This window comes from Centrocercus urophasianus, unplaced genomic scaffold, assembly GCF_019232065.1.
Source record: "Centrocercus urophasianus isolate 14NV4802_14NV808 unplaced genomic scaffold, USGS_Curo_1.0 seq_11, whole genome shotgun sequence".
Taxonomy (NCBI): Eukaryota; Metazoa; Chordata; class Aves; order Galliformes; family Phasianidae; genus Centrocercus; species Centrocercus urophasianus.
In genome coordinates this window covers 48764346-48790311 of record NW_024884253.1, presented here as the reverse complement: position 1 = coordinate 48790311, position 25966 = coordinate 48764346, and the positions used below count along the sequence as shown (strand labels likewise).

General features: G+C 40.4%; 2 long non-coding RNA genes across 3 annotated transcripts; both read right to left on the bottom strand.

The window, feature by feature from the left end:
* Positions 1-2131: 2131 nt before the first annotated feature.
* On the bottom strand, positions 2132-12277 carry LOC122154959. Its single transcript, XR_006167061.1, has 4 exons — positions 12157-12277; positions 6338-6423; positions 3821-3894; positions 2132-2325 (listed from the first exon to the last, which is right to left on the bottom strand). It is a non-coding gene; the product is annotated as an uncharacterized LOC122154959 (long non-coding RNA).
* A 5052-nt stretch (positions 12278-17329) lies between these two features.
* On the bottom strand, positions 17330-25641 carry LOC122155228. Of its 2 annotated transcripts, none has more exons than XR_006167181.1 (4): positions 24920-25641; positions 24383-24454; positions 19408-19622; positions 17330-19287 (listed from the first exon to the last, which is right to left on the bottom strand). It is a non-coding gene; the product is annotated as an uncharacterized LOC122155228 (long non-coding RNA). The 2 variants fall into 2 exon arrangements; XR_006167182.1 differs by having other exon boundaries at positions 24383-24451.
* Between the last annotated feature and the right edge of the window lie 325 nt (positions 25642-25966).

The following is a 25966-nucleotide window of genomic DNA, read 5'->3' as shown; positions in this document are numbered from 1 at the left end:
GGAGTAGATAATTCTGTTTATTATATGCATCTGCGTTTTGTTATTTAGCTGCAAAGTCAAATACCTGGAAGGACCTAAGTCAAATATTAGGAAGAAATAACTGAAAGGCTTTTTTTCTCCCCTGCCCCACGTTTTAGATTGCAGTGCTTAAAAGCATCACACTTGAATTATGGGCAGTAGCTATTTTCTGCCTTGGGAACGTGTCACCGAAGCATGGTGCATCAAAACAGGAACTTGGGAACGCTTCCGGGTGTTCTGACGCATTCCCAAACTGCCAAAGCACTTTAAATGTCAGAAGAAGCGTAATGCAGCGACCCAGTCGATAGATGGCAGTGCTCTCTCCTGCTCTGAGAGACGAAGTCATTCAATTCCACTGCATTCTGGAAAGTCAGCTGAAGGTGGGAACCGTCCCCGTTCAAAAATCCTCCTTTTTACATTTCTGATCATGTATTGAAATGCAAAACAGCTGTCAACAGTAGACAGTGTGCAGTCTTTCCAAAGGGCAGAACACGTGACTAGAAGGAGGATGGAGATAATACCATGCTTTGCAAATCTGAAATACATCCTGAAAAATCTTTGTTTATAAAATTACTCTCTAATGACAGTGTGCAAGTTAGAATGGAGAAGGCACCAGGTGCTCCTCCTCATCCTGTGGCATCCTTCTTTGTCAGAAAGGTGTCAGCAGAAATCACTGCAAGAAAAAAGGTCTGTTTGCGCAGCTTGAATTTCGCCAGGAAAGTGGACAGCTTTTTGCTTATTCTTTAGCCAGAAAGCTGAGGTAACTTTTGCCACAATCCATATCAGCTGACATATTATATAGAGGAACCTGTCTGTCCTGACAGGCAAGAAGAGCAGCTCTGGGAAGCTAGTGCCCTAACTGCAGGTATCCTGCTGCTGGGCAGTTGGACTAGATGGCCTTTGAGGGCCCCTTCCAATCCAAATGATTCCGTGATTCTTTGGAAGAGCTGGGAGTACCACCAACTGTTGTGAATGAACTTCATAACTTTAAAGAGAATGTGTGCACATTCCCCTCACTCTGCAAGGCTGGAGCAAGAGATTTTATGCTTTACATATGCAAAATGTAAACTTGTAAATAAAGATTTCCATATAACAGAGGGAGAGCTGTGTGTCAGACACGTCTATTTGCAAAGCTTACGCTTTTCCTATTGCCTCCCTGTGACCAGAGTGATAATGTATAACAGGTCTGCAAAAAGAAGAGCGTGCTGAGGAGTCCCTGCAAAATATGCTGCCTGAAGCAATCCAACACATCTTTTGTGGTTCAGGGAATGAGTGCAATGCCACCGCAGTGTTTCAAGACAGAAAACTACGTTTGGGTGCCTGATCATTTAAATGATAAGGAGCTTCTCAACTGCAGAGCCAGTGTCTCTCACTTGAATATGCCCAAAGAGAGATAACGTATCAATAGATATATTGTTCATATAAATTTGAATTCATACGCTCAAATTTCCCAGGAAACTGAGACCTATAATTTGGCACAAAACATACTTGTGTTTTTACCGCTGTCTGCAACATTTACGTTCAAGTAACAGACATCAAAACATTTGGCTACAAGGATAGCTTTGGGATCTGCACACCTAAATACATATATATATCTATGGAGCTCAACTTACTGAAAATATGGCTCAATTATTGCTTTCACGTGGAAGGAAGAATCATGAGGCACCAATTTGTGTGTAAAATTCTGGGGATGTGCATTTTCACACAATAAAAATATGAAGTAAACTGTATAATAGGAACATACTACCATCATTTTAGAATCCTGTATCTCCAGGAGAAATTCATGACATTTTCTTTATCATTTTAACATGTTAATGACTCCCGTAATATCTGAATGCATCCATGAGACTTCAGGCCACTTAATCATCTGTAAAGATTCTTTTCCACATGATTTTTGTGTTTTAGAACTGAAGTGTGGTCAGAAAACTATAAAGTCTGGCAAAGCAATTACCTCAGCATTGGATCTTTCCATCTTCTCCTCCAGTCCCGTAGATAAGCAAGTAGATGTCTTGCAAAACGTTGGAAGATGAGTACTGAGCCCCAGCACTGCTTTTACTTGCCTGGCTCATAAACCTCTAGTTTCCTGCTGCTGCATTCCTTTGTCATTCCTATGTCATTCCTACTCCAAAAAGGAATTCTCATCAGCAGGCCAAGCTCTCTATGTAGATGTTGGATATTTGATTATTCCAGGATAGCTTGAGTTTGACAAAGAACTAGCAATCTTGACTCACACTCATTTCTTCAGTGCTATAGCCTGTCCTTGGAAGATGGCTCTGATGAAGTACTGTGTGAATATCCAATGACCTACTGAAAAATAATTTTTCTTAAGACAAATATAGATATTATAAGCTTCCCCCCCCCCCATTTTCCAACTCGAAGGGGATTCCAAAACTTCTCCAAGCAAACTTGGTGATTTATTTTCAGAACTCGGCAGCTCCTCTTATTTATACATGTGAGGACACTTTCGAACAAGTAAGAAATCTTAATGTAACCAAATCTCCAGTCTCCAAAATGAGAATGAAGAGTAGTGCCAAAGCCAGCAGACATTTTTATAAGCTAACTTTTGCAAAGCAGTAGCTTGTTAATAGTAATTTCTCATCTCCCTTTCTATCTTGCAATTTATTCCTCTGCAAAGACATTTTTGGTAAATTTACCCATAGCAAATGTAATGATGATGTTATATTAAAAGCTCCCAAGCTGGTTAATCTTCAGAGGTGATGCAAAGTTTACGGAGAGAAATAGAGCCAGTGCTAGCCTCTGGTCACAAAATATAAAGGTGTTTATTTTTAACAACGTGATTGAAGATTGTGCTTCACAGCCTATTTTCCACACTATTGCACTGAGGTGTTAGACAGGGAAAAGGCAACAACCTACATGCCCAGTGCTCCCTGAGTGGTATTAGGATCTCAATGTCAGAACTGAAATAATATTCCCCAGTACTTTTTGTTAGGGAGGAACTGTTCTTCGGAGATACTCATACTCAGAATCGTGTCCTGATAACATAACCAAATATGATGCTGGGCTGACCCACTGTTGAGCCTTCTCATTCAATAGGCACCATGAGGTATAGCAGCTTACTCAATTGTGCTTTTGTGTTTTGTTATTAGTGGGGAAAAAAAAATATGCTATTGCAGAACTAGAGTTTATTTAAGGAAGTTTATCTCCGGGGAAGTTTATCATCTCTACCGGTTTAATTACATCACTGAGAGTAAGCTAATTTTAGTCCCTTTGTGAACCTCTATGTGATTTCAAGCATGTTTTTGTTTTTGGCTTAAAATGGTTTTGAAGATACATATGCCAAACTGAGAAGTGACATTCTAAATACAGTGAAAAGCTACCTACATATGTTGCTACACTGTTTCAGTAATAGCTGTTTAACAGTATTCCTATGGATGTATTTCCCTTCACAGGCAAATTTTGACTTTATAACACAGACTCTATCCAAAAACACTCCTTTTTTTATTTCCCTGTTGTAGCAGTGCCATGAATTGTGTGCCTGTTCCAAGGCAGGAAGGGAGAGGAGTGTTGATCCAACACGTAATAGATGGTTATGTTGGCTGTATAACTAATTTCACTAATGGAAATTTCACTAATGGAACATAAAATCTCACTGATGGATTCCCACTGGTGATTTTTTAATAGACAGCAGCTCTTTGTAATGCACCATTTCTGACTGCAAGCATTTGCAAATTACAGGAGAACCAGAAAATACACTGAGACACCTGATTCTCAATCACCACAAAGATACCCAGTACAATCACTTGCACAAAAATACATAAAAGGAAACACAGACATAATTTACCTTTAGACCTTTACTCCATCAGAGTGACATGATTGACCTGAGAGCATGTGGAGCAGAGTTTAGAACAGAAACGGCTGTGAATAAAGAGAGAAAACCCAATATTACTTGGAAAGGTGCTAACAATTGAGAAAAGATGTGACTCCAGAATTGCACTCAGTACAGAAAAGGGATGCTGAAAAGTGAAGCTGCATCTTGAGCGCTGTGTTGAGATGTAGGGCCCTCACTACAAAAAAAGACATTGAAGTTCTGGAGCATGTCCAGAGAAGTGCAGTGAAGCTGTGAAGAGTCTGGAGCACAAGTCTTATTGGTCTTATCTGGGGGAACTAGGATTGTTCAATGACATTGATAAAAGATTCAACATGAGCTAGCAATGCACGCTTACAGCCCAGAAGGCCAACTATACTCTAGGTTGCATAAAGAGAAGTGTGACCAGCAGATTGAGGGACGCAATTCCGTCCCTTTACTCCAGTCTTGTGGGACCCCACCTGGAATACTGCATCCAGTTCTGGGGCTCCCAGCACAAGAAGGATACAGGACTGTTGGAGAGGGTCCAGAGGAGGGCCATGAAGATGATCAGAGGGCTGGAGCACCTCCCCTATGAAGACAGGCTGAGAGAGTCAGGGCTCTTCAGCTTGGAGAAGAGAAGGCTACAGTACAACCTTGTAGCAGCCTTTCAGTCCCTGAAGGGGACAGGAAAGCTGGGGAGAGACTCCAAAGTGCATGTAGCAACAGGACAAGGGGAAAAGGCTTTAAACTGGAAGAGAGTAATTTCAAATTAGATATTAGGAAGAAATCTTTACTGTGAGGGTGGTGAGACAGTGGAACAGGTTGCTCAGTGAGGTTATGAATGCCCCCTCCCTGGAAGCATTCAAGGCCAGGCTGGACAGGGCTTTGAGCAATCTGGTGTAGAGGGAGGTGTCCCTGCACATAGCAGAGAGGTTGGAACTAGGTGATCTTAAAGGTCCCTTCCAACCCAAATAATTTATATTCTGCAAACTTGCAGAACAAGGAGGGGAGACCTTATCACCCTACAACTCCCTGAAATCATGGCAAGGTAGGGATCAACTTCTTCTCTGAGGTGACAGCAATAGGATGAGAGAGAATGGCCTTACACTGCAAAAGGGGAGATTCAGGTTGGAAATTGGCAAAAAAAACCCATCTTCTCTAAAAGAGCAGTAATGCAGTGGCACAGGCTGCCGCTGCCCAGGGTGGTGGTAGAGTCACTGTCCCAGAAGATGTTCGAGAACCACGTGGATGTGGCACTGATGGACATGGACAGCGAGCATGGTGGGGGTGGGCTGATGGTTGGACTAGATTGTTTTAGTGGTTGTTTCTAACTTTAATAATTCTATGATTCCTTGAATTTTAAATATCTCATCCATAAAAACTTTACTTCTCTACTTAGAAGTTACAATGTTTTAGTATCTTACACCAGATCTCTGCTAAGCCCAGGAAGAATGTTACTATGTGTCTGGTAAAAGGCATATTTTACTGTCCCTTGTTTGTGATTAGGGGTGCAGTATATACATATAGATATTTCTGTGTTTTGATGTATATTTACATATCCAGTGATAACGCTTTGCAAACTAATAGCAACATCAAGACACTACTATTGAAATATCAGACTTCAAGGACAGCTTTGATGTCTGGGTATATAAATACAGATGCACATGAAGCTCTAGCTCCCCAGAATCTGGCATTGACAAAATTTTAGGTCAGAAGAAAGGAAGAACTGGAGAAGCACAAGACTTAGCACAAAACCCTAGGGAAATACAGCCCTTACAGCAGAAGTATAGACTGCTGCAGGTATTCAGAGGGCCAAAATTAGGGTGAACAGAGGCCATCAGTACTCCTGTTTCCCATCGCAACATGGAATATGGATGCAGTGGCTTTAAATTCAAACAACTCAGGGATCTGTTGCTATGGCAGCATTAGATGTCCACTGCAGAACTCCAAATAAAGGTGATGCCATTCCAGTCCTTCCACAAGCGCCCATTCTATTTCAGAATAAAACATTGGAAAGCCATCAGATGTCAATGCTAACACAGCCCCTGCACTGAGTAAAGGTATTGTTTTCAGGAAATGCAGTTCACAGCACTTAGCCTGATGAGAAAAAGCATGACTCATAACACTGAAAAATGTTTTCCAGGGCTTATAATAGACTGCAATTAATATTGTTCCTGGAAAACAGCTTCTATTGTTACATAAGTCTGCAGTTGATGATTTTAGGGATAACATAATATTTCTGTTTCAGTAAGATGAGAAAATGTTCTGTAAAAAGAAAAGGAAATGAACGGTGTTTTATTTATACTTATGCGAGTCCAACTGCTAGCAGAGCATCTTTAGTATCTTCATCCTCTTACTGTCCTAAGCTCTTTTAATCCCAGGGATCTTGCTCGTCATCATTGCAAACATTTTTTTTGCAAAGTAGGATGTTATTTGTGTATGGCTGTTGATTTAACCATGAAGACCAGCTTACTCTTTTTTTTTTTTCCCCCAGCTTGTCACTTTACTAACCTGTTTCTTGCCACATGGAACTCGAAGAGGAGTTTAAAAAAAATTTCTGCATGGCCATGGAAGCCTGTGAGCAGGAAGGTTGATCCCTTTAGGAAAAAAGAAATAAATCCATTCAGTGCTGTGACACCAGATTTCTTGAAAATTCTGAGATGTTTCAGGCTTACAGACTGTTGTGTACAATTTGTTCTGAGTAAGGACCACAGAGTAGGAATAAATAATTTGTACATACTTATGAGCAGCCTGAAAGCAACTCCTAATTAATCACTAAGTAAATAAATTCTTTACTTCCAGAATCAGATTTTAGTATATAAATATATTCTCTTCTGTATAAAGAAGTTCATTCCCAGAACTTGGCAGGTCTCTGAACACAATGAAGAAGACATGAGTGTCTCATCACATTCACATTAAGACTGTACCCCACATTATTCTTTATTTTCGTAGGAGAAGACAGACATTTGCCTTCAGATTATGGTGGAAAGAACTGCCAGCAACCTCTCTCCAAGACCAGAATTACTCAAGTTAAAGGGAAAATAAATCCCAAACACATGCATTATTAGTGTTGCTCTGGAAGTAACATTCTTTTCTTGAGAACCAAGTCTAAGACTCGAGTATAAGGGAAGTAAAGGGAAAGTAAAAGAAAAATGAATGGTTCACTGAAAACTATTTCTTGCTATGTTTACCTGAAACTTTTCCAGCATTGAACTCTATAGTATCTTATTGGTTTATTCATATTCATAAACCTACATGCTTCTTTTAACAAATATAAGGATTGAGCTAGATGTATCCATGGTGGGTCCTTCTATATATTAAAATAAAAGCAGAGTTGTCAAGAGTCTCAAGAGGAACTACAGAGCTTGTTCAGAGGCAGGTAAGCCTCATTTTTTGTACCAAACAAATCTGTAGAAACTATAACAGACTAAAATCAGTGAGTGAAGTATAAATATGAGATAGAGGAAACTCAGCACATATTTCATTTACAAACTTATTATGGTCTTTTGAAGGTATCAAAGAGCAGATAATTACAGTTGTTTAAACACATAGATATTTAAAATCTTTCAGAAAAAAAAAATCCTTGCAGAAGACACGTAAAGCTGTCACAATCTAAGACAGAAGAGCTCTCAGGGATTAACACTGTGTCAAAAATAGGAAAAAAATGCCAAGAATTAACATTTTGTTTTTACAGTCAGATTTCACATTTCATTAAGTTCTTGATATTCATCTCATAAGGGTTGCACCTGAGCAAGGAAGCTAAGAAAGGCAGAGTTGATATGCAAAAATTGAATAACTTCCACATGAAAAGAGTAAGTAGTCCTGACCTCTTCAACTTGGAAAACAGTTGTGAGAGGGAAGGAGGAAATGTGGTAAGTAGGATACCATAAGTGATGCAAAGAGGATAATTAAGGAGTGACAAATCATTATTTCTCACAGTATGGGAGCTACAGAACACTCAGGGAAATTATTAGGTATCAAATTCAAGATCAAACAAAAGCAAGTTCTCTTTCTATGGAGGTCTTAATTAAGTCATTAAACTCAAATTTGCAGAACATCACTGAGCTAGACTTTAAGTGGCTTTAAAAGTAATTTAGAAACAATTATTAGTGACCCTTCAGCTCATTACATCCTAAATACTAAGATTCCTCTCCCATGATTCATTGCCATTGGCTGGTGTGGCAAACAGAAACCTTGGCTAAAAGGACCTAAGCAGATATGACACTTTGTTTGAATCCGCCTAACAAACAAGCTAAGGAAAACAAGCCCTTCAGAGCATCCCAAATGAGCTAGAATTGCATGAACAGCAAACAAAATATTAGTATACAGTATCTTGACAGAATATTGTGGTAAGTTTGGCACTGTGCTACTTTGAACCGATTTCCAGATAGTACCCAAAAATTAAAGGTTCACATGAAGAATCTCCTGACACAAGGACTTGACTTTTGTGTTGAAACTTGCTGATGTCTCAAGCACTTGAGTGGTCCCAGGCAGGTGGAGTTATAGCAGCACAGTTTGGGTGAGAAGTAGCCTCACAGGTAAGCAGCTCGAAAGTACTGGGAAGCAAAGGCCAGCTGAGAGCAGCCACAGCAGGCAGGGACAAAGGACAGCTGTCCCAAGCAAATAAGATGCCATGCTTGGATCAGCTGGCAGCTCCAGCAGTTGGTGTAGTACCAGTTTTGTGGAGATTTGGTTTGCTACTTGATTAGAAGCATGGTTACTCTGAAAGAAGATTAAAAAAAAAAATCCTTCTGGTTGGGCCCAGTAACAGATTATTAATGACTTTGAAGACACTAAGTTGAGGATCTTACTTCTGATACTTATGCCCTGGTAGTCAGACATTTTGATCTGGATGTGACATATTAATTTCTTAACTGTTTCACAAAGAGATCTAAGCATTGTAGATGAAAAACTACAGTAAGACAATGTCATTTTGGCAATTTTAATTAAGAAGAACCCAAAGAATTTTGATTGTCCTTATGGACATTATGACTCACTGCTTGTGCCTTATTGCTATGAATAAATAAACAGATGCTGGTTGCTCAGATTAGCTTCACAAATATATCTTTCCACACAGCTATATAAGAGAGATGGCATGGATTCCTGGGTTATTTATCACATACCTGCACTCTGCTCACAAAGAAGCAATGTTGCTTCTGACAGATCCTTGGAGATACCAGGCAAAGTATTCACAGGTAGGCCAATAACCACATACAGAAAGAAGAGCTGAACTCACCCTATTGATGAAGAGGCCACTTCTCTAGCTGCACAGCACTCCCTCTCAAGAAGCAGCACAGGCACAAGAGCTGTTTTCCCTCCAGTGGCTGTCCTTATAGGAGCACAGAGTGGCTCCACCCTGGGTGCACTCCTTCTGGGCACAGGTGCAAACAATGTGCCTGTGTTCCCTGGGCCAGGCACACCCCTTCACAGGATGCTCCATCACCAACTCAAGCCCTGATCTAACAGGTCCCATATAACATGAAAGGCTACACGCTATCCCAATCTTTTGAAGGGAAGACTGGTTCCTTTAGCTAAGAAATGACGAGAGGAAGTTTCAAAGGCAGCATCTGTGGTATCTTTTTCAGGCAGACTAGCAAAAACCCACTTTCAGACAGTCACAGCAAACAAACACAAGTACATAAAGCTTCTTTTTTTCCCCACTCTTCTTCAGCACTCCTTTCTTCCCTAATCTAGTCCAGAAAGGCGGTGCTGGGCCCAGCATCACTTTACATTCAGTCTCATCAGCCTACTGTAGTTTGACCCTTTATCAGGTATCATCTAATGTGAACAACACTCCTTCCTGTTAAGTGGATCATGTCTAAATAAATCTCAGTGCACCATCTGGCACCTGAGTCAGCAGCAGGCATTGGCTTCCTCTTGAGAGGAAGAGTACCATTTGAAATAAGCAAGCTTTTTCCTTTTTCTGGGGATAAAACTAAGTGAAGTCCACAGACCAGTTAAAACCTTGGTGACCAAATTTGCTCTGGGAATTGAAAGCAAAAGACAGTGGGACAATGTTTAGAGTATGGTTGACTTATCTTGTGCAAGTCTATACATTAGGATGCTAGAACATTCTTATCACTGAGTTTTTCTCATATGTATATGAAAAACATCTCCCTGAGTTGTCAGATTTCTATCTGAGCTCAAGCTCCCTTCTCCCTACTTTTGGTTCAGTCCAGCTTTCTTTCCTTTATTTTTACTCATCTCAATCATGTAGGATTATGAATCATGTATTCTCCACTCTATATGTTCCTCCATTTCCCCCCATTCTATTTTACCATGGTCAGAGCAAGTCTGCATTCTAGATCTTACTTTCTTTCCCTTCAATTTCACTTGCAACTCCTGGCTCTGAGAAGTTTGTAGTCTGCTCTCAAGGTGTATATAAGAAACAGTGCTCCTTCATTTTCCTCAGGATGATCTAGGGAGGTAGACTTGATTTCTTAATGGTAGTAAAGCACTGTATACAAGAGAGGAAGAAAGAAAGTCCACACTCATACTGCAGAGCCCACTCCCAGAACCAGGTTTGAATGCAGCCACAACATGCTGTAGTGCCATCCTAACATGATTCTGAAAATGTTCTGAAGAAGATATGGCCATATTCATTTATCACCTCCAACCCTGAAAGCAAGATTGCCTTCTGCACAGCTTGGCGCAGTGACAGAACTGGTCCCTAGGTGACTAGCAGATGCAACTGTAACACGCTGCAGTGCAGAATGTGCGGAGTTGCAGCCTCAATAGCCATAATCACAATATGAGGTGGAATGGGGAATGAGGGAGCTGGCAGAGGAGAACAGAAGAGTTTCGTTCTTACTTCTAGTTCACCCTGGCACCTTCCCCATTTTCTCCTCTAAAGGATTTGAAAGTGGAATGCGTTTTTGATGAAGTTGTTAGTGCTGAGAAATTAGCAACAAATGCTGAACAAGCATTCCATCCTGTTAGCTTAATGCCCTAGAAGATTTTGAAGAAGAAGCCCTCAGGTTTTCATTTTAGATAAAGGTGACACAGATGAGATCTTTATCCTTGGACTGCAGGCTTCATTTCAGGCTGCCAGCATGCAGGGAACATAAGAATTGATTGCTCCTTCTGTCTGGAGAATTATGTGGAGACTTATGTGCAAAGCAACAGTTGAAGTGCCATCCTAAAGCCAGGATAGCAACTGCAGTAGTTTCTTCCCATTCAGTTATAAACCCACAGAGGTTTGCCCTGCATAATATAGTAATCTCAGATAAGATTTCTGATTAGCTACCTATTCCTTCTGCTGTAAATATAAGTTGTTCTGCCAGATTTACAGAGTTGTAAAATGCATGTATATAAAAGGAAAATTTAGGATGTAAGCCTCTAATAGAGACGATGTATTCTGGCTCACTTTGGGAATAAGTATATGGATGAAGTTACAATCAAAGAGCTAAATGAACAGTTTATTCCTGTGGTTCTCGCAGGTGATCTTCCTAATACATTTCAACATAATTATTTTTTACTTGTAGAGCACAAATCTCACAGGAGTGCCACCGAACTCAGTGCTATCCCAGGTCCTCTCTGCCTCTGATTCTTTTACTGCAGTTAAGTAAAGTGTTGGAATTTTCTGAGGAGGAATCATGGACTTCAAGATATCTGGCATGCTTCCCAAGCCTCTTTGAACTTAAGTAAAAACAATTAATATCCTAGACTAGATGTGAACCTATTATTACCAAGAAACATCACTTCTTGGGGGTGATAGCAAGGTAAAAAAGGTGAAATGAGTGCAGGGGATCAAACCTTGCTCCTAATTTCATCTGTGACCACACTGACTTAATTGAAAAAAAATCTTAAGTGTAACATAGGACCAAACATATCGCACCATGAGGAAGAGAAAGCAGGATTGTTAAAGGAGTTGTTGACTTCCTAGAGTGAAGGATGGGTGTTCACTCTATGACTTGCTTTGCTGATAGCAGGCTAAGTTTTTTATTTAAGCCAGTCTACACCTCTTCTTTCGAGAAGCATAATACAATGTATGTGTGTTAGCCATATTCTGGTGTCATACTCAGTTACCCCTCAGAGGAATTTAGACAAATAAACACATTTCTATTGACTCACGTTTGATCTCTACATGAAAATTTCTTGGCATTGTCCTCCTTCCATCTTCTTAGGAAGCATCCATGAAAATCCAGGTACCTGGCATTAACCTCACCTGTTTGGAATGCCCTATTGGGCTTTTGTTATAGACATCACTACATTCTTCCCTGTCTGTGACACAGTGCTGGCACACATATAATCAACAAGCATACAGAGAGGTTAAGCTACAAAGATTATTACATTAGAGAAGAACAATTAGAAATAAATGGAAAGCTTACCTGTGCCCCAGGCTCACAAAGAAAGACTCCAAGAAGAACAATCTTCAGAGAGAGTTTCCTTCCTCAGGGGCAGTCAGCCCTTAAATAAGGTATAGTAGAGGTGGAGCCAGGCTCTGCCCCTTCTGATCACACAGGTGAATTGCCTTCACCTGTGCTCCCACAGCTAACTCATTGCTTGCCTCGGGTGATCAATCAGAGGTTCAGGCCATGATTCAATATTTCCCATACAGCGTACTATCACATCTCAGCCTGCAATAGAAACAAATGAGCTGTTGATTCCTTTCTTTCTCAAAAGAGTTGGGCTGGGGAGAACCAAAATGTTAAGGGAAATACTTCAGGTGACTTTTGCATTTTAAAACCAGTTCTGAGTGAAGAATTTGGTGCTGATTAAGAGTCACATTTATTAACAGTCACATTCGTACAACTTGAAACCCTTTGTCTACTAGGACAAAGGAAGTGCGAGTCAAAATTTATCTGTCCATTACATTTTTCAGTTCATTTCCATGTCCTTGGATTCTTTGCCTGTGTACTGAAATAATAAGGATCCCATCTGTAAGAATTTGTAAGAATGTAACTATAATATCTGTTGTTTGTAAAGTTTCTACTACCATTTATCATCTACTGCTTACACTGTATCACAGCAAAAAGGAGGAATGATGGAATTATACCAGAAAATGCAAATTAGAGAAAAGAAGGAAGATAATCAAAGATCCCAATCCATCAGAAAATATACATGTATAAATGAGTATTCTCCATCAATATCCATGGGCTCTGAATCATCTTTTGAGGAAGTTTGCTCCTTTTTAAATCTGATATTTATTCACAACTCGGGTATGCTTATGACTAAATAACAAGAAATCTTATAGTTTCTAGATAGCGTGAGTATCGAAACAATGCTTTGTATTTTTTCTGAGTATATTAATTCCTGAGTATGTTTAAATAAGCCATTCTATCAAAATCGATGATCTATGCAAAACTATAAAGGTCACTCATCTTATTTTCCATATTTGCTAACTTCTGTATTGTCTCACTTAACCGGTTAAAAAGATGATGATGAGAAAAGATGATGCTGCCTACTACTGATATGGCTATCAAAATATGTCATGCCTTTAGAAAACAATCAGAAGGCTTATTATTCTCATCTCTTACTAGCAGGAAGAAATAGAAGGAGAGAATTAAAAATAGATTAGGTCACTTGAGAGATGGCGGAGTATCTTTTTTTCTGCCCTTATTTCAATGTAAGGTCTGTAAGAAAACAGAAGAAAAAAGGAAAGAAAGAAAAAAGTGAAAATCAGTCTCTATGCCTAGAGATGAACGGGCCAGACAGGAAAGCCTATGATGAAGTGTCATCTGCTAGCACAAGATTGTTTCCTGAGCTGGAACTATCCCAGGCAATGGGCTTTTACATTTTAACAGTATGTATTGTCGGTCTATGGTTCACTAGAGATTAAAATATATCTTTTTCCTCTTAGACCGTTCTAGACTTTCTTCAGTTTTAGCACCCAGTTCCTTGCTGTTAAGTACTTCTGTCTTTCCAGACAGTTCTTCTTTCCTTGGTATTTTTATCCTTTCTATATGAGACTGTCAGAGCCTCTCAAACTTGGCTTACTGCTGTTCTGACTGGAGTTAATATGTAGAGTGCTCTATGTTACAGCTTTTTGTTTGTTGAAGTCAGTGGATATGGCTGTTTTCCTGACAGGTGCTATGGAAAATCTGAACTGTTGTTTTTGGATTCAACTTTGTATGGAAATTTACAATTGCTTGTGTTTCTTGGCAACTGGAGCAGCAAGGAAGAAGCTCTCACATGCAGAAAATCAGCTATGACCTTGTTTTGGAATTTAAAACACAGTGACACAAACTGTGTCAGAAAAAAAAGAAACAGGAGAAGAAAAGTAAAAAGAAAAATGAAATCATCCGCTCACATTCTCACAGTGAATTTCACAAGCAGTAAACACAATCTTTCCCACTGTAATGGTAATGTGAAAAAATCAAATAGGGTAATAGTTATTTTCCAACAATAATGCTGGTGTTGATTTTTAGTCAGCACAGCCTATGCCAACACTGTGCCTAATTCAGCCATTTTTAAAGGTATTGAGCTCAAATTAAAATCACTCTCATGTAGGCAGTTCTATTTGCCCCTACACAACCTGAGCTCCTCCCACTCAACTCTGCCTGAGAGTGGAGCTATTAAGAATTCAGTGACTACCCCCAACATCATGATTCAGATTCTCAAGGAAGCCTTCCTCAGAGAAAGGGAGAGCTTGCTTTCAAGTGCCTTTCCACACTGGTTTCAAAAGTCTTGTTCACATTACAATGGAATCATGTCTAAAATGAGGAGAACAAAGCAAATTATATCACATCTGTAGTCCAGTAGCTTGGTCTCACAATCATAAATGCAACCTTATTTCTCTTATTTCCTGGTACAATAAACATTTTACTCTTAAGAATAATACATTGCACTTTTTCCTTTTGTGCAAACTCAGAAAATCTTGCAAGTTGAACTAACCTTTGATAACACAGAATAAAAATATTCCTTTTTCATAGACGGTACACATTTTTAAGAAACTGCCCAATGAAGGAATGTAGAATTTTATTGCTATGACTGTTATATCTGTTATACCTCAGATTATCTCCTGGGATGACCAGTAAGTTTTGTAAGTAATGTTTTTCATTACTTCTGATAGTGACTGAGATGTTGACAACAGACCCCCCAAATTTTTTTTATAATAAGTTTCCGTGAGAAAATGAGAAAATCATAGCTTCCTGCATGAATAAACAATGCACAGAAGCAAGAAATCTGCATCCTTTCCTCAGAGAAGACCAGGAGGTTTCAAGAACTCTGCTCTGCCAGGAGCTTGCTGCTACTTGTTCCAGAACTACCTTGGTGACCTTCCCATGCAATTCTATCTTTCCTGAGCAATTTGATGTCCAAGCACCACTTTTTGAGTACCAGTGATCTCGAGTCTCTTGTGGAACAAAAGGATAAATATGAGCGTCAGAGTCCTGACCATAGTAGGAGGCTCTGCAGCTTCTTTGCCCACCACCAAAGTGGTTCATTTGTTTGGGCTGAAGGCCAGCTCTGATGTAGCGCAGCCGTCTAATCTAAGGCTGAACTGCTAGGAAAAGAGTTGTGTGGAAAACTGGGATAACTCTCTTCAAAAATCCCCTCCTTGACCTGGGAGTTGCACTAAAGGCCCTTGGTCTTTGCCTGAGCTACCTGTAGATAGGTCTGTGCCACTCTGATGCCTTGGTGGTTCTGACCCTGTCTGACTCACTTGATTCTCCAGCTTGACTTCAGTCTTGCCTTGTCCCTGCAGGTTCTTCTCCGCCAGTCTGCAATCTTGGCAGGTTTGGCTTAACATCTCAGAACTAGCTGTGTGCTTTACATTTGATACTGAGGGACTGCGCCTCACCGGTGTAGATAGCACAGAGAAGAAACGTGAGAGAGGAATTTGTAAGAGCCAAAGTCTCAGCTTTGCCAGAAATAATCTTAGATTTTAAACATTCACACTTGTAAGTTTTGTCAAAGCCAACATTATTTGGTTGTGTCTGAAGAAGGAGAGAAAGACAGATGCGTATGTGAGAAGCAGGAGCCATGAGCTGAGGAAGCCTGGAAATGAATTCGAATTGGATTAAATTAAGGAATGCAAACTAATGCATTGGAGAAAAATAATCCTACCTATACTTGCACAGAGATAGATTCGTCATTACCCATTATGACTGGGAAAGAAATCCTGCAGTTTCTGCATTTAGCTCTCTGAAAACATTGGTGGAAAGAAAAGAGCAAATCAAATGACAGAAATTACTGAGAAAGGAGGAAGTAGCAAAATAGGAAACACTGCTATGCTCCAGCATCAATCCATGAATAGTGTGTGCAGCTTTAGTTCCTTTACCTCTAAGAAGATGGAGTGTAACTTAAACAAACAAGAAATAACAATGGAACAAACAAATAAACAAAAAACAGAAAAAGGATGATCTCTTTCTTGCAGTAGCCTTGATATGGTAGCAAATATTCACATGATTTTTTCAGTGGCCCCAACATTCTTATTAATGGTTTCAATCCCTTTGAAGCTGGCTGTGAGCAGAACTCTGCGTTGGGTTTTCAGCACTTTGGGTTTTCTCTGCAGGCAGTTAGACAGAGGTCCTTACAGTATTCTCGAGGCAGTTTCGACAGCTTTGTCTAGTCATGATTAGTGCTTATTTTAGACAAAAGCATGTCAAACATATAGCTAGGAAATTGCTGCAACCATCTGTCCACACAAATAAACTTTCCATTTTTCATTTGTTTTGCCAGCCAAAGAGCCATCAGGACACAAACTTTTATGTCCCATATGGACCTCTCTCACACAGATGAGAAAATGGAGCTGTTTGAATTACCACGGATATGGACAACAACTGAAATGACAAACCTTTCAGTCATATGGATTTTCTGATTTTATTGCAAGATAAATATATTCTTTCTACTTCCTCAGCACTGGTGCAGCCATCCATGGATTACTGGGTCCAATTCTGGGTTCCCAGTACAAGAGAGGTGTGATCATAATGGACAGAATCATCGAAGTGCCACAAAGATAATGGGAACTGCAACATGCCTACTATGAGGAGGGGCTGAGAGAGCTGGGGCAGTTCAGCCTGGAGAAGAGGAGACTTAAGGGGATCTCATCAATGTCCGTAAGTACCTGAGAGAAGGTGCAAGTAAGGCAGAGCCAAGCTTCTTTCAGTAGAGCCCAGCACCAGGACAAGAGGCACATCTGAACAGCAGGCAGCACTTCTGTGCTGTGCAGGTGACGGAGCACTGGCACAGGCTGCACAGAGGCTGTGGGGTCTCCTTTGGAGGTCTGCAGAAGCTGCCTGGCCGTGGGCCTGGGCACCCTGCTCTGGTGGCCCTGCTGCAGCGGGGCTGGGACTGGGGGACCCAGCAGGCCCTGCCTGCCTCAGCAATGCTGGGATTCTGTGATAATCTGGTTAATGCATGCATTCACTTTACAAATATTTCAAGTAAATACAAACAGTAGTTATTCCTTTTTAAAAAAATCAAATATTTTACACACTTCCAAATCAGAAGCCACTGTATGACCTCACAAATTTGTAACAAGGTAAGTTCTTTTCCTTTTAAAATTTAGAATAATTCCAATTTATACAAGAAAGAGAGAGAGAAGAGTCTATCCCTATGTTTCCAGCTGGAGGTCTTTATATTCAAATTGTGTTTCTAGATTTCTTTTTCCCTTTCTATACATTTATTTGCAGTAGTTGTAATCATTACAAGTATTTCACAGTATTGAGGAAGCTTCAAGCAGTGATCTACTAAGAAAAAAAAGCTAGTTCCCCTTTCCAATGTTCAACCCCAAACCATGCCACTAAACAGGCCAGATTTTTCATCTGCTGTCATGCTCCATTGCACATTCCAAAGAAATCTAGCATTAGAAAGTGGGAGCTGATATCTCTGGCAATCAGAAATCCAGCAGGCTTTCAGCCTTAGGGAAATTATTTTGTGGAGACAGTGCTTTAGAAGTGTGATAGCGCTACATGTTGCAGAATCCTCATTTGTTACCTATCACTTTGTCAAGTGTTTGTATACGTGGCTCCTATGTTACAACAAACTTGAAACTGTAACCAAAATGGGAATAACTGTGCTGGCATTGGAGATTTTGCCAAATCAGCTTCGCATGACCTACTAATACATTTCATACTTTGCTGATAGACTACAGAGCACACCTCCTTCCTTTGGGAGTGTCATCACTCAGCAAAATGCTAAAAACAGCTTCAGAGAGGATTTAGCATCACTAGTACTGTATGATTATTTCCTCTGTATGTATATGTTTGTGACAGTTTTGGCAGCTGCTTTGGAAAATCGACTGTACATTTTCCCTTGACATTTCCCTCCTATCATTGTCTAAAACAATGAGTTTTGGACAAAATTAGGTCCACGTAGGGCAATAGCTGTGTAGGTTCAGCTGAGATAAGACAGAAAAAGTTTTCTTCTGCTTGCTGCTACTGGCCCTGAAGCTGCCAAATCCCACTCCCTCTGCTGCTCTGAGCTCGGCAAATGGCCCCAGCCATTGTCAAGCACTGGGGGTCACTGAATTTGGCTCTGTGAATTAGAGCAGTGCAAATCTGACAGCACTCAAACAGCAAAGACTGAGGGGCAGGGCCATAAAAAAATCTGGTATCTACTGACCTGCTTATGTTCAGAATACAGAAATAGGTATCACTGGATATGTGAAAAAAATTTCCCTTTGTGCAAAGGGTTCAAGAGGGAATTCAATCCTCTTTCTGAGAGACAATTTCACACAGTTCCTGGTGAGATAAAGATTGAGGCTCAAAATAGTTACAACACAGTCTAGAAAAAAATTGAATTAGAGGCAAGGTAAGTGAAAAGGTCTTTTTTGTAAGCAGTAGAAATATACCCCTGAAATTGAAAGAAAAATATTGCTGGTCTGAAATTGGTCTGTATTTTTAAATAGAGTTTAAATAGGACAGATTTGAACTGAGAGAAGTACATAAAAAATAAATCTAAAAATAGCCAGCCACTATTAGCAGCTGCCAAACATGCCTTGGAATTCTGATATAATTCAGTATGGTCTGGAATGGACCCTGTACTGCAAATCACAGCCCTCGGGTGCCAAGGTAATAATGAGATACGTCAGAAACTGTGCAAAAATTAAAAATCAGATAATACCATGGGCACACTGAACAGATATAGAATTAAGGACACTTGGAGAACTCCATCAGAGCTCTAGTGAGCTCTCAATGAGAGGTATTTGTCCTCTTTTGTCCCCTGGGCTCCTCTCCACACAGCCCTGTGATCCTGGGTGCTGGCAGGGATTTGAACTAGCAGAGTTCTGGGAATCTGCTGGCAGGCATATTCCCTGAAGTTAGATTTGCTCAGCATCAAAGGAATAGGTTTGGTCTTCTCTCAGAACTGAAGTATGTTTCAGTTACTACTTGTATTTCAGCATAGCCAGGGAAAGAAGTTGAGAACAAGGCCCCAGCAATGGTAGACTCCTTCTCTTCTGGATCAGCAACGTTCCACACAAATCAATATGCTTCATGCTTCCAAAGGTGATGCAAGGTCCTGGATCCTCTGAATCCTCCTTGTGCCTCCTTGAGAATCCTTCATTGCAGTTGAGTCTAGATTAATGAACATGTCAAGTGTCAGTGTCTCTTGTCCAAGTGTATTGACTAGGGACATGATTCAAATGCCAAGACAAGGACATCTGCACAGCCATTCGGTCGTAGACATTTACTTACCTAGATCCAGTGGGGAGGGCAGGACACATCAACTGCTCACCGAGGTTCTGTGTGCCACATCTTCCAGTCCTGTGTGCTTCTTAGACTTCTGAAGGGATCTCAGATGGTAATAGATGCCTGTGTGTGAGCAGCCGAATTAAGTCCCAGCCCAAGTACATCCTGTCTTGTCTCTGGAGGGATCTTTGCCTTACAGCAGGCCACAAATTCCATGTGAACTGAGTAACAGAATGTCAAATGAGAATCTCAAATGGCACAAGACAGCTAAGATTTAGGAAACCGAATTGACTTTTTAATCACCTTTGTGACAATGGTGCCACAGAGAGCTGCCTTGTCATAGACACCTACAGTGTACGCACCTAAATTTAGGTGTCTGAATCATGTCTTATAAATGCAGTTTAATCACAGCACCAAGGCTGCTTTCTTTTTCTGAGTTGTAGCATCCATGACCCACTTGAGTTCATGATCTTAAGGAATATGGGCCTGGCAATAAACAGTCAGGACCCTGAACTTCAGAAGAGGGATATTCCAGCTGTTTAAGGAATTATTAGATGGAATCCCCTGGGAAACTTAAGGACACAGAAACAGAACAGGTAGCTCTTTAAGGATGACTTTCTGAGAGCATAAAAACTCTCTATCTACCATCAGAAAAAAATCAAGTAGAGAAGGGAGGATACTGGCATGGCTGAACAAGGACCTGCTAGTCAGACTGAGGGATAAGAAGGAAAAGTACAGACATGAGTGGCCTGGAAAGAATTCCAGGATTCCACCTGGACATGAATATGGAGACACAGATTTGAAAGCTGAAATATTAAGTGAATAAAGAATTGCTTGGATGGTCACAGCCAATGTGTTGTGGTCAATGGCTCTATGTCCAGGTAGAGGCCATTCATGTGTGATATCCCCCAGGGGTCTGCTTTGGTATCAGTGCTCTCCAACACCTTTACCAAGGACTAGATAATGTGGATTGAGTGTACCCTCAGCAAGTTTTGCTGATGACACAAGCTCATGGTGCTGCTGATAAAATAGAAGGAAGGGACACCAACTGGAGAGACCTGCACATGCATGAAAAGTGGGTCAGTGAGAACCTAATGAAGTTCAACAAGGCCATGTTCAAGGTGTTACATTCAGATCAGGCAATCCCAGATATTAGAACAGAGTAGGAGAAGAATTCGTTGAGAGCAGCCCAGCAGAGAAGAGCTTGGGAGTTCTGATCAATGAAAAGCTGGACATGAGCCAGCAGTATGCACCTGCAACCTGGAAAGCCAGCAGCAACTGAATTGCATCAAAAGAGGGGTGACCAGCCAGCAGATGGAATGTCCTATCCGGAGTACTGCAGCCAAGTCTGAGACCCACAGCATGAGAAGGATTCAGATCTGTTGGAGTGGGTCCAGAGGAGAGCTGCAAAGATGCTCAGAGTGCTGGAGCACCTCTCCTATGAAAAAAAGACCAAGAGAGCTGGGTTTGTTCTGTCTGGAGATGATTCTTCAGTCTAAACAATTCACTGTACAGGACTAACATGACATGAATCATGCAAAACTCCAGGTTAACTCGTTGGTACAGCACTCTGCATGGGATCTGCATATATATCCACATGTAAAAGCATTCAAAAGAGTACAAGAGTATGAGCAAAGCTAGTTGCAATCAAAGAAATTCAGGAAATATTTCTGGTTGTTAAAAAAAAAAAAAAAAAAAAAAAAAAAAAAAAAAGGCACCTTTTCCTGGCATTGTTTCACACAGTTCATGAAGCAAATGAATAGGAACACCTTCATATCACTCTCTTGCAGTGTAGTACTGTGTTGAAACAAGAGCTGATGCATACATTTCTTCTAACTTCTAGAAAGTGTTTTGAAGGTACTTAGCATAATTATTCTCGTGTAATTCAAGTATGTACCAGACCTGGCAAGCTGTATCTCCTTCCCTAGAGATTTGCTGGGCAGACACATATTGAATCTTGAGTTATTTTCTGCTATCAATGTGCAGCTTGTGGCTGCAATACCCTATTTCAGCTTAAAGCTGTATGCAGTACTTCATGGAATTTTTATTTCTGCTGCTAGAGCTACTCATTTCTCACTGATGGAAAAGGCACTCAAGGCACCAAGAACTCATCTGCCACTGCTGTAGGGGAAAGGCCCATAAACACTTCCTAGTGTCAGGAGCTTTAGTTTTCATATCATAGTCTAAATGGCAGAAATTCAGCTTGCTCCAGCATGGTATCTCATTGGAGCTGCCCCTGTACCTCCAAGTCCTCCAGCATAGGGTCCTCAAAAGCCAGATCTATCATACCTGGCAGCTGGTCTGACACCTACCTCTAAAACTGATTCTGACTTCCAGAAATGGCTGCAAGTGGATGTCAGGTACCAGGTCGCTGCCCAAGATGGAGAAGGCCAGCAGTAATGATGCAGGGACTGTCTGCCAGCAACAGCTGCAAGATGAACTCTGCAGCATCCAGTTAATGTGTGACCAATGAAGTATTTGTAGCAGGTTTGTGCTGATGAAGGAAGCAGTGCAAGCCCCCAAGTGTGGGATGGGATCTAGCCTTTCTGTGGACTTTCCCAGATGTAAAATATAATGCTGCCGCAGTGAAAGGACTGGATAGATAATTATATTTTCCTAGACTGAGTTAACTGTATCTCCACCCTCTTTCAGTTTTCTTAAGTATTCCCCAGTTATGAGATCACAACTGTACACTAGCAAGATGTGAACTACTTCATATAAACCCAGGCTTTACCTCAACTGAAATTTCAAGAGTAAATTCTGCAAAAGGCTGGCTGGTTTTGTCCCCGTTGCTGCTTAATGTGGAGTACTTGAAGGTTGCAACTGTTGAAAGTAATGTAAAGTCATTGGAAACTGTTCTTGAAATAGTTAGAAAATGACAAGCAATAATCAGTAGGAGATGGTATCCGGTAATATTTGTGCTATTTTGCTACAGACATTCCCATAAGCTTGAAGGAACCTGAAAGACCACGGACTCAGTGAGCCTCAGAACTTTAGCACATTCTTTTCTTTAATTAAGAGCCTTGTAATGCGTTAAGACTGCTACTGGAACTCTTTTTATTATAGCAAGAAAATACCTCTTCCCTGAAGAGCTTACAATTTAAATAAGGCAAATGTTGTACATTTTCTGTGTGTTTTCTCTAAATGTACTATCTGCTGCAAATTTAGAATGGCTCAGTAGATGGGGCTGGAATTATTTCCCATTAAGTGAAAAGTCCCATCAGGCTCCATATATTCAGCCAGCAAAGTGTTTGTGGGAAACCCTATTTTTAAAAAGGTTCTTTAAGAGGTGTTTGGAATTACTTGTGCTGCTGTGTCACAGAACATGGCTCAATGTATTTTTCACACAGATTTTGGAAGATTCCTATCAGCCCCTGGGCTTTGAGCGATTTCTGAACTGCAAATGAGCTTATATGAATAGCGTGAAGAAATGATAACCAGCAGCTGTCTTGTTAGTGGTTGCATGATCAGTCCTTCAGCTGCTATGCTAACTTAGTGCACAAAGTCCAAGGACAGATACAAAATGCAGTCCTTACAGTTTCACATTCAGTCAATTTGTTCTCAAAATTAAATAAACAAACACTTTATGAAGAAACTTATTTTGTAAAAGGTCTTTTCAAAGCCAATTGATCTCTCCAGGAGCTGATGCATCTCTGGAAAGAAGATTTTGAAGTTCCATAGCATGAGTAACATGCTGTATCTGCTCTGGGATCACTCTTTAAGAGAGAATTGGTGCAGATGCACCTTGCCTGCCCCACTGTTACGATGAAGCCCATTTGCTCCTGCATTAGACATTGCGAAGAAACATTCTATGTCCTTTACTTTCTGGTGGGAATTAGCTTCTGTCTCTTTTTCGTCCAAGTTCCATGAAGACTTGAACACTTCAGTATTGTGAGAGCAGTCAGGCAGCAGGTACTACTTATAAGCACAGTTTAAATGTCAGAATACTCATTTAGACCTTGAGGAAATCTTAGGCCACATCAGGTTTCAAAAGCCAGTAAGGCCACTGAAATACTTTAATGTATTCAGTCCAAATTTTGGAAATAATCCTCTAAAAATATAAGTAAGGACCATTGTGACCAGTGGCAGGCTGAAGCAATTGACCAAATCCTTTCCCAGAGCTTTTCTCCCTTACTCAGATTCTTCCGGGGACAATTCTGTGCCTTTGTCTCATATCTCTGCGAACAAACGTGCTCTTAAAGTATGTAACATGGTAAACTGTAGTGTAACTGATTATGGGAAACTTGCAGGAAAATTTTATATTTGCCTTTACATGGCTGTTTGCCAAAATCAGCAGGCATTATAAAATGAGTATGTAAGAGCCAGAAATCCTCCAAATAGGCATGCTCTTATATGCACATTGAGATAAGCCCAGAATAGTTATTAAAATGTGCTTTTGTCAGTTATGGTTCTAAGCCACATCTTTCAATTATTACTGAGGAAAAAAAAAACAAACAACAAAACAATGGTATTCCATAAATAGGGCTTTTGGATAAACCTTTGACATGCAGGATTACATGATTTAGCCTCTAATTTCCAACATCTGCTTTAGATTGACCAGCAGATATTGTCAATACCAATTAGCCTGGGGCTTAGCAGCTAAATCATAACTGTGAATCTCGATGATTGCATGGCTCTTAGCCTCCAATTTCTGAACTGTTATTAACAACACCACATTTAGTTGTGGCTAATAAACTTGGTGTTTTATTAAGTTTAAGGCATACGCAGATTTGCAACAATCTCGTTATTTTCTTTCTGACGTCCTTCAGCTGGATTATAGTACAGTTTGCATTGCTTTGCCCATTGGTGGGTGAAATTTTCTGTTAGTCATCCAAGTAAAAACCAATGCAGAGAACTCTGCATGAAGTTGACAGTAAAAAAATACTGCATGCAAGAAAAAGAACATGTGCTTTTAAGAACACTACTGATAATATTGACACCTCTTCCAAAGCCCAAACTACTTCTGGAGAGCAGGGCTTACCTTTGTCTGCCTACTGCTTCTCTCCACTGCATCTTTCTCCTTTCACTGACTGTGAGGCACTCCGCAGCTCTGCTGGCAAAAGGACAATAAACCACACACACACACAAGGGCACAATGACTTCGGTGTCAGCAATAGCATTCACTAAAGACTAGAGGCATGATAAAAACAATAAGGTTCATGGCTTTTTGCCAGCTGGCAAATATAAGCTTTTGTAGGACTTGATCTGTAGGATGAACGTAGAACTAAACAAAACATCTCTCTTCCCTGTTCTTAGTTAGATGAGAGCCAACATTTGAACAGTTCAACTAGTAGAAAATGTCTTAATAGGAGTTAAAAGTAGTAATGTTCATAGAGGTATCCTCTTCTTCAGCGAGCAGTCATCAAATTAGAGAGAAGTGTTGCTCAGGGTAGGTTACCTCCTTTGGAGCATGAGCTTGTGTACAATCAATGAATGTACAGCTGTTATAGTTATGAAGTATACCAGAGAGCCTGCCTACGTAGCAATTACATCAAAGCAGAAAAGATAGGATGCTTACCTGTATCCTAGGCTCACTTATGAAACTTCAGCAAAGTGGATCTCCAGAAGAGATCCTTCCCTCCTGGCAGTCAGCTCTTAAATGCGTCTAGAGAGGTGCAACCAGGCTCCATCCTTTCGGCAGCAGAGGTGAATTGCCTTCACCTGTGCTCCCGTGGCTGACTTATTGCTCACTCAGGTGATCAGTCAGAGGTTCAGGCTGTGATTCAGCAGTTCCCATACAGCTTGCAAGGAGGAGATCCTCCACTTCACGCTGAAGATCTGTAACATGTCTTATTTCTACTGACTTTCTTCATATAGAAACTGCAGCTCCCAACTCGTAAATCCTGCTTCTCAGAGGTAGCCCTTGGATATGTATAAGCACCAGAAGCATACTCAAGAACTAGGAGTCACATCCATGTCCCCCATATGGCTAGTGATGAAAGAAGCTATTGAGGACTTTTCCTGCTGCCAGAAGTGTCATGGACTATAGGTTCAAATTTTATTTTCCATCAGTCCTCAGGACCATGTTTAAGAAACTCTCATTGGTGGTGTGTATGTCAAATGCTGTTCCCATGCTTCTCTAAGTGGTTGATTCCAGGTCAACAGTTTCAAGAGTTGAGAGAGTTCAAATCTCCTGAGAAGAGAAAAGTACAATCCATGAAGGTGGAAAGATTGGGTTATGGAACAAATCCTCATCTGGATGAAGCAATCTGCTCAGATATAAGCATTTTTACATATGGAGGAACTGTAGCTAGGGGCAGAAATAATCCACATTTTTAATTTAACTTCATGCTATGTCACAATTCCCATGTTCAATACAACATTACAACTCTCTGCAGAAGATCATGTATCTTCATGATACCTGGCTAGAAAATTAAAAGAAAAATATTTTAACTCATTTTTTTTATATGCAACATTGCATACTAAGACCTTGCTTTTCTCTAAAGCATAGAAAAAAAGAAGGAAAGTATAATTAGATGTCACAGTGCTGTGACTTTTTCTAATTCATTGGACAGATTAGTTGTCAGCAGGATAAATGAATAATCCATAGACAACTCATATTACC